The following is a 10,000-nucleotide window of genomic DNA, read 5'->3' as shown; positions in this document are numbered from 1 at the left end:
TTCAAATGCTAAACAAGTGCGCTATAAAAACAGCCCCTGCCCTGACTTCATGTCATGTTGTTCAAACGTTTTGTGTTTTCATTCACATGCTGTGTGCGGTGTTCTTGTGCAACACGAAACAGACCACTCCGTTGTGGTGGAAACAGACCACTCCGTTGTGGTGGAAACAGACCACTCCGTTGTGGTGGAAACAGACCACTCCGTTGTGGTGGAAACAGACCACTCCGTTGTGGTGGAAACAGACCACTCCGTTGTGGTGGAAACAGACCACTCCGTTGTGGTGGAAACAGACCACTCCGTTGTGGTGGAAACAGACCACTCCGTTGTGGTGGAAATAGGAAAAAAAACTCAAGGTTTTGTTAAAATATCGACATTCGCATCAAGTCCAAAGGTTCAGAAAGTTGCGGAAACGTTGCATTTTTGAGACTCGTATCCTTCTTTGTATTTACAGAACCTCATTTGTTGTGCATTTTCCTCCTCCCGGTGAATTCCCAGGAACCTTTACAAGAGGAAACTGAGATGTGAAAACTGAAAATCTCATTCGTCAGTTGTCAAAACCATTACAGATGACTGTGCACATGTACAGAGGAAGGGCTCGTCGCTCTATATTCAAATGTACTGCGACAAAGACTGCGAAATATGAACAAAGTGAAAATGTCCCCAGTGATGTACAATGTTGTACGCGCTTGGGAAACGAGCAGGATTTGTCGTTCCTCGACGTTGAGTGTCAAGTGATGAATCCACAGAACGAAAAGCCATCCACAATCCATTTCTTCCAAATCACCTGACACTATATGGTTGCTTTGATTTGTCTAACTACATCCGCCGGCTAAGGTGGACGGACGTTATCTTGTCACACCTAGCTGTCTGTTTTGTCTGCTTGTCTCTCTCTCCTGCTTGTCTCTCTTCAGAATCATTGGAATCTCTTGCGATGAAGCTAACTCCGAGGGCCTTTCACTCACTCACCGCAGGCAGGTTGGTGGTCTTTCTGTCTTCTACCGACTCCTCTCCGGCCTTGCCCCCCCCAGCTCTCTCTGTGCTCTGTCCCCCAAATATTCCTGCAGGTCGCACAAGATCTGCCATCAACCCTCTTATGGTCAAACTGCCAAAATCAAGACTCTCTGCTCACCTTCACTCTTTCGTTCCTCTTTTCTCCCGCCTCTGGAACAAACTCCCCCACTCCCTTCAATCCCTCTCCTCCCTCCAGGTCTTTAAAACAGCTGTTCACCACCATCTCTTATCTTCCCCCATCCAAAACCTTGATCTTTTCTACCCCTGCTAAATTTCACCCCAGATACACTTTTGAAATTCCAACTTCTTTCCTGGAAGTCCTTGCAGTGTACATATGTTTTATACCTCTCCTACCTCCCCCCAAGCCTTCTCCCTCCCACATTTCTCTTGATGGCCCTGCCCTCAAATGTTGTGTTTGTGTCCTTCCCCCTCTCTCCCCATCTTGTGTTCCGCTCCTCTTATTTTTGTGTTTTATGTGTCGGTTTGACTTTTTGTGTGATTGATGTTAGCTCTTTCATGAGCCTCGATCTTGTATACAAAAATATTTTTAAAATATTAAAATCTCTATGACCAGAATATCTCAACAAGTTGTGGACGGATTCAGACGAACCTTGGTAGACAAGTTGGGTGTGTGACAATGACGTATTGATTCGATTTTGGTGAAAGTCGAGATCTGGATACAAAATGTTTCACGTGGTTCTTCACCATCGATAGACAGGGCCAAGAATGACACAGGTATATCTCAGAAACCTATGGAAGGATTATGACAAAACCGAGGTGGATGAGTTCGGTCGGTGACAAGATCTATGACGTCATAATTATCATTAAAAATATTCTACAGGAGGAGGCGCTCCTCTGGTGAAAATTTAGTGTCAATCAGACCAAGAATTACAGAAAATAGATTTGTTTTCATACTGATCAGATCAAGTGTTGTACTTGTCAAATTATGACGTCATAATGAAGGCACAAATTACGTCATCATACGCATATCTTATTCCCCATGGGGAGTACTTGAGCAATGACCCTTGATTAAATTATTTCCATTGAGCGGTTTGGAGATATAGAGTTGTGACGTTTTTCCAAGATGGCGTCCATAACACGTTACCTATGACGTCATAATTATGAATAAAAACATGGGGCAATACCCCTGGTGCTCACCTGGTAGAATAAACAGTATACTGTACCGACTAAATGTATTTTAAACCAATTTAAATGCTTGCTAGAAGACAGGGCAGCATGTAGAATCAAACTAACATAATAATCATAAGACCTTAAACAAACAAGTACAAAAAGTTTTAATTAAAACAAAAGCCGCGTCGATGTTACACAATGCCTAGATGCAGCTATGCCTATAACGTCGATGTTATAGGCACAGGACATTCCTATTGATTCGATTACTTGATGTTATTTTTGTGCAAAGTGAAAATATATCTCGGCAATTTCCCGTGTGTGGCGACGAATTTTTAATATATCTCGGCATTTTCCCATCTGTTATTTCAGGCGGTGTATGACTGACCATGCCGCGATTTAAAAAAATATATCTCGGCAATTTCCCGTATGTGGCGACACGTGAACGAAGCTATGCTCCTCTCTCCACATTATTGTGACGACGTATAAATTAAATATTTCATCGTGACGATTGTCATCAAATGGACGAATTTTTAATATATCTCGGCATTTTCCCGTCTCTTATTTCGGGCGGTGTATGACTGACCATGCCGCGATTTAAAAAAAATATATCTCAATGGACTTGAAGTTACAGGCCTTTGAGAATTCATTTCGTTCTATAAAGGGCAACTTTCATCGGATTTTCTTCCCGTTTTTTTTCAACCGAGTCTAAAACTATGTTAGCGACTGTGAAAAATGAAATGATATATCGAATTTGATTTGAAATAAAACTGTGTGAGAGAGGAAGACACCACGGGCCTACAAAACAGGCCTCAAAGCTATGCGAGTTAATAAAATGGTGGATATTTGTTTATATGAAGCCTCTCCCACAATGGGTGGAGCTATGGTTCCCAGAATGGGTGGAGCTTTGATGTTTTGTCTTCTCTGCAAGAACAAGAAGAAGAACAAGAAGAAGAAGAACAACAACAACAACAGCAGAGGGCACTCTATGAGCAGCGTCTGCGACGCGGCTAACAAACAAGAAAATACCTATTTGGGGGGGGAAACCCCTCCCACCCCGTCCCGTGTACCTCCTCAGACCGCAATTTTTCTAATGCCTTGAACAAACTTTGTTACAACACGGATGATTACGGTTGTGGTCATGTTTCATCAGAATTGTATGTGTAGTTTCTGAGAAGAAAGCAAATACCTATTTTTGGGGGGAAACCCCCCCTTAAACACCCAAAGGGGCAGATTTTTTAAATGCCATGAACAAACTTTGGTACATCACGGGTGGTGAAGGTTGTGGTGAAGTTTCATCGAAATCGTGTGTGTAGTTTCAGAGAAGAAAGCAAATATCTATTTTGGGGGGTCAAACCTGGACCCACTTTGACCCCCACCCCACCCCCCCCCCCTATAGACCCACTGAGACTTCGATTCTTTTTTAATGCCGTCAGCAATCCTCGGTACATCACAGATGATGAAAGGTTGTGGTCAAGTTTCATCGAAATTGTGTGTGTAATTTCAGAGGAAAAAGCAAATTCCTATTTTAGGGGTTCAAACCTGGATCCACTTTGACCCCGGTAAACACCCTTAGACCCCAATGTTTTTAATGCCGTGAAGAAACTTTAGTCACAACACAACAAATATCATTTGTGCCAAATTTGGTTGCACTCCCATCTGCGGTTTCGGAGAAGAAGTTTCAAGTGTTTACGGTCTGATGGACGAACAGACTGACGGACTGATGGACTGATGGACTGACTGACTGACTAACTAATTGACTGGCTGATGGACTGACTGACGGACGGATGTACTGACAGACGGACTGACTGATGGACTGACTGACGTACAAACAGACTGACAGATGGACTGACTGATGGATGGACTGACTGATGTGCAAACAGACTGACTGACTGATGGATGGACTAATGGACAGACAGACAGACTGACTGACTGACTGACTGATGTACAAACAGACTGACTGATGGATGGACTGACTGACTGTCGAACGAACAGACTGACAGACGGACTGACTGACAGACCTACTGACTGACAGACGGACCGACTGACGGACGGATGGCCTGACGGACGAACAGTCTGCGTGACTGACTGACGGACGAACAGACTGACAGACGGACTGACTGACAGACGGACTGACTGACGGACGGATGGCCTGACGGACGAACAGTCTGCATGGCTGACTGATGGACGAACAGACTGACAGACGGACTGACTGATGGATGGACTGACTGATGGACAGACGGACGGATGGACTGAATGACGGACTGACGTACAAACAGACTGACTGACAGACGCACTGACTGACTGACAGATGGACTGACTGATGGATGGACTGACTGACTGACATACAAACAGACTGATAGACTGACTGATGGATGGACTGACTGATGTATGGATGGACTGACTGACTTATGGACTGACTGACATACAAACAGACTGACAGATGGACTGACTGATGGATGGACTGACTGATGGATGGACTGGCTGACATACAAACAGACTGACAGACTGACTGACTGATGGATGGACTAATGGACAGACAGACAGACGGACTGACTGTCTGATGTACAAACAGACTGACTGATGGATGGACTGACTGTCGAACGAACAGACTGACTGACAGATGGACTGACTGACGGACGAACAGTCTGTGTGACTGACTGACGGACGAACAAACTGACAGACGGACTGACTGACGGACAGATGGTCTGATGGACGAACAGTCTGCGTGACTGACTGACGGACGAACAGACTGACAGACGGACTGACTGATGGATGGATGGACTGACTGACTGACTGACGAACTGACTGACTGACTGACGAACTGACTGACGGACAGACCAACTGACTGACTGGCGGACTGACTGATGGACAGACTGACTGACTGATAGACGGACTGACTGACTTATGGACGGACTGACTGACTTATGGACGGACTGACCGAGTTATGGACGGACTGACTGACTGACGCATGGACGACGCACCATCGCATAAGGTCCCCTGAACTTCATTCCAGGTGAGCTAAAAAATTTACAGTCGGAGGCGTTCCTACGGTAAAATTTTGTGTCAATTGGACCAAGGGTTGCCGAGAAATGAATTTTGAAAATGCAGACACGTACGTACACCCGTACGTACACACGTACGTACACACGTACACAACCGATGGCCCAACCGACGCAACCGTGCTTTTCGTGAGCGCAGGGTGATGATACAATTTATAAATCGAGGAAAATCTAAGTTGATAATGTGCCTGGTTTTGATGTTGTGCCGATGGTTGAAGGTTTCTGCGAGAATGAGGTTAGAGTTTGATTACTTTGTGACCAATGAAAATGTCACTCTTTGAGTGCAAATGGTGTATTAACGAGGCCTTATGTGCTGTAAATGATTCGGAATTGATCTTCATTTTCTAATATCTGCACCAGGAACTGTGTAAACTTATATATTTGTTTTTCTCCTGTAAAATTAATTTGATCTGTTTTGTCTTTTGTGAAATAAACGGTGTTTCAATTTCAATTCTCTCTCTCTCTCTCTAAATCTCCCTTGTCCTCTCTCTCTTTATCTCTTTATCTCTTTATCTCTTTATCTCTCTCTCTATCTCTCTCTCTCTCTCTCTCTCTCTCTCTCTCTCTCTCTCTCTCTCTATCTCTCTTTATCTCTTTATCTCTCTATCTCTCTCTCTATCTCTCTCTCTCTCTCTCTCTCTCTCTCGTGCCCCCTGCTGGTCGTTTGCATGCTGGTTGTACTGTCATGGCGTCTGCTTGTGGAGGCCTGTGAGTGCTCTGTGTTGTTGCTCCATCCCCCCCCTCCCCCCTCCCGTTTTTCCCCCCTCTGTGTCCTTGTACCTGTTCGTGGAGTCTTCCTGGTGATTCCCATATACGTTGAGACGGGAGAGAGAGCCGGAGAGCACAGGGTGATCGCTGGTAAGGGTTCGCCGTTTTTGGGCGTCGCCCGATCGGTGTTTGCTCCTTCATCTTAAACCTCTATTTCCTTTTTTTCCTTTCGTTTATCCTTCCTTCAGTTTGTTTTGTTGCCTCCCTTTTCCGAAGTTAGGGAAATCGGAGAGGTCTGATTGCTTCCCATTCCCGGAGTTCGGGTAGGGAAGATTGTATTATATATTCACCCTCCCCGAGTTGGGGAGGGGTTGTAAGTGCAGCTGTTCCAGCATGGCAGCTGCACTATCTCGATTTACGGCCTTTCAGAGCCTGACCCGTAAGCACGGGTTCTTTTGTGTACCTCCGGAACGTGAGGTTAGTGTCGAGGACGTTGTCCTCGCAACCGGTCGTGTTGTCGGGATCGACAAGGTTGTTGCCGCTTCGTGGATGAACAAGCGGATCGTTATTTTTTTGTCCGACGTGGATTGTGTCCCACAAATTGTCGAACAGGGTTTGACAATCGATCCAGATTTATTTGTAATGATTTCCCCACTAGATAGCCCAGCGATAAAAGTCGTGATATCAAATTGCCCCCCATTTGTATCCGACGATGTACTAATTAAAGAGTTGTCCCGATACGGTACCATCGTGTCTCGTATCTCCATGATTCCCTTCGGGTCACGAAACAACGATTTAAGGCACGTGGTTTCATTCCGGCGGCAAGTGTTTATGATTTTAAAAAATTCCCAGAAGGATTTAAACCTTATAATAAAATTAAAACATCAACAGAACGAATATACAGTGTACGTGTCCACCAACGTTCTAAAATGTTTTGGCTGCGGACAATTTGGGCATGTTAAGCATGACTGCCCCCGAAAAGAGAATTCTCCACAAGTGCAACCTCCCCTCCGAACCGGGAATAAGCAACCCCCCCCACCTTCCCACCACCGGTCCAAACCCTCCCACCACTGACCCAAGCCCTCCCACCACCGACCCAAGCCTTCCCACCACCGAACCAAACCTTCCCACCACCGAACCAAGCCCTCCCGCCGCCGAACCAAGCCCTCCCACCACCGACCCGAACCTTCCCACCATCGACCCAAGCCTTACCACCACTGATCCCAATCTGTCCACCACCGACCCAAGCCCTCTTACCACCAATCCAAACCCCACCGCCGTACCCCCCTCCCCTCCCCTTGAAACAGGGGCCCCTCCCTCTACTGAAGGATCTAATTGCAGCCATCTCCTGTTAACTATAGATCTCACCCCCCAGGCGACATCGTCCAATCACAGCTTGTTGCCTGCTATAACTGATCCTACCTCTCCCGCCGTGGTAGCCGATGGGATCCCCCTCCCGATGATCACGTCCTCCCTCCCCCCCCCCCCCTCCCCCCAAACCCTTGCAATCTCTTCCCACTAACCAGGACGAGTTTCAATTAGTCTGCCCAAAAGGAAAAAGACATCTGCAAACAACAGATGAAAACGGTCACCTCTTTAAAAAACCTACAACTGAAAACCGACAGGCCCTCCTCTCTGGCCTAGATTTGTCCCTCGTCACAGAAAATCGTTTCTCGGTATTGGAGGACATAGATGTGGATGAATCCTCGCCCTTGTCTACTGACCTAGAAACTGATATGGTTGAACCACAAAAATTAGTACCCCACCCCCTCCCCTGAAGATGGCTCATTTCTCTCCCTCCCCGTCCCCCCCCCTCTATGGACTATGCCCCATCCGATAACGTGGAGGGATGTGATGACGGTGAGGAGATAAATGATGAAAACCAGTGTGACACACCATCTGAGCCATCTGATATAGATGACTCTGTTAGTGAATGTGGTAGCCTTAAGGAAGAAGAAATCCCTCCAATCCCTCCCTCCGAGATAAAAAGGTTTCTTAAGGACACATTCCGAAAAAGGAATGTTGTAATAAAAACCTTTTTTCCGGAGCTACCTGATTTTATACATTCCGCTAAACTGATGGTAAAACGGCCCCACGTTTTTAATTTCAATTCCTCCCAACGTCACCGTTTAAAGAAGTGGTTGCAAAAAGCTAAGAATGAACTGCTATCAAAAAATTGAGTGGTGGTCACTCCTCCTTATAGCTGTAATGAGTTTTTCCATTTGTAGCCTGAATATTAACGGAGGATGTAGCTCTGTCCGTAAAGTTCAAGTAAGGGATTTTTTATTGCAGAAGAAAGTTGACATTGCCCTCTTACAAGAGACCCATGCCAACGACTGCTGTGTCGCAGAGTGGTGTAGGCTCTTCCCCGGCCTGTCCTTCTTTAGTAACGGTGACTCCCGCAAAGGCGGTGTCGCAATAATTCTTAGCCCCTCCTTTTCGCCTTCATCGCTTAAATTCGACGAAATACACAAGGGATCCCTAGCATCCCTAGAATTCCACTACTATGGAAAATTCTATACTATTTTTAATATCTATGCCCCAAGTACGCCTGTAGCTCGGCGAGTTTTTTTTAATGACCTTGGGACACACCTAACGTCCCTCGACAGTCAAAACGCCCTAAAAAACCAAGACAATCATGTTTGTATTGGTGGAGATTTTAACTGCACCCTCCAACCCCAACTCGACAGGAACAGTGCAGAGCCCCATCCTGCCTCCACAATCCCTCTCACCAAATTTTTAAAACAAATGAATTTGACAGATATATGGCGGGTACAGCACCCATCAATCAGGCAATACACATGGTGTCGATGTATTCAGGGTAATATTGTACTTGCTCGCTTGGACAAGTTTTATATTAATCCTCCACTTGAACGCCTCGTTCTGTCATCCAAAATTTGCCCATCAGGATTCTCGGACCACAGCGCAACATTTCTCAAAATTTCTGCCCCCTGCCCGAAACACAAGAGTGCTTTTTGGAAATTTAATAACAACTTACTTGATGATAGTACCTTTAAGGACATTTTTCCGGAAATTTGGAATATTCTGGTTGCCTCCCAAGGGAATTTCTCAAACCTCAGACAATGGTGGGATAATGCCAAAACGCACATCAGACTGTTCTGCCAACAATATCGTGCGTATGGTGTTCAAGAGGAAAGAAAAACCACAACCTTACTTGAAGATGAAATCCTGGAATTACAGGAACAGCTTCAGGGAACCGCAAGTGTGAGCTACCAGGGAATGAGGCAACAAATCCATGGAAAAACGGCCTTACTGAATTCCATATCCGAAAGGCGAGCACAAAATGCTTTATTGCGCCTGAAGATGAGGTACATACACGACCTTGATGCTCCAACCAAATTCTTCTTCAGCCTTAAAAGGGGGGCCTCTTCGTCAATGATTACACGCTTGCTCCATGATGGGGAACTCCTTTATGAAGATGGCAGAATCAGGGAATGTGCCCGGAAACATTTTAAACAACGGTTTATGCGGCATGACATTAACCAGGATGCAATATCGGAACTTGTTTCTAACCTTCCAACATTGGCGGAGGATCAGAAGCAGCAGTTGGAGGATCCTCTTAGGTTACCTGAGCTCACCGCTGCCTTGAAGGCCTTGGAACCTGATAAAGCCCCTGGACTGGATGGGCTGACAAGTGAATTTTTCCAGTTTTTTTGGGACACCATTGGACCTCACCTACTGCGGGTATTGAATGAATGTTTAGAGGATGGACAACTGCCGTGGAGTTGCCGGAGAGCAGTCACCACCTTAATTCCTAAGAAAGCGGACACTCAACTTATAGAGAACTGGCGTCCTATTTCTGTTTTATGTACGGATTATAAAATTTTAGCCAAAGCCTTGTCTAATCGAATGAAACCTTTTATGAATGTACTAATAGGAGAACATCAATCCTTTTGTATTCCTGGACGTACTATTTTTAATAATATCTTTCTTATCCGTGATACCATTCGGTTTTGTAACAATTTTAATATGAATGTTGGTCTGTTTTTTATTGACCAAGGAAAAGCCTTTGACTGTATTGACCACATGTACCTTTTTAGAGTTTTAGAGAATTTTGGGTTTGGACCTAT

At 45.4% G+C, this 10,000-nt stretch overlaps 1 protein-coding gene across 2 annotated transcripts in view; it reads left to right on the top strand.

Moving 5' to 3' along the window:
* The window catches only part of LOC144893353 (ankyrin-2-like), a 144,800-nt gene that overhangs the window by 88,657 nt on the left and 46,143 nt on the right, over positions 1–10,000 (top strand). The window lies entirely within an intron of this gene.

The sequence above is a fragment of the Myxine glutinosa genome, chromosome 8 (assembly GCF_964187855.1).
Source record: "Myxine glutinosa chromosome 8, kmMyxGlut1.1, whole genome shotgun sequence".
Lineage (NCBI taxonomy): Eukaryota > Metazoa > Chordata > Myxini > Myxiniformes > Myxinidae > Myxine > Myxine glutinosa.
The sequence above is the reverse complement of the archived record's forward strand: the minus strand, read 5'-3'. Positions and strand labels throughout refer to the sequence as shown.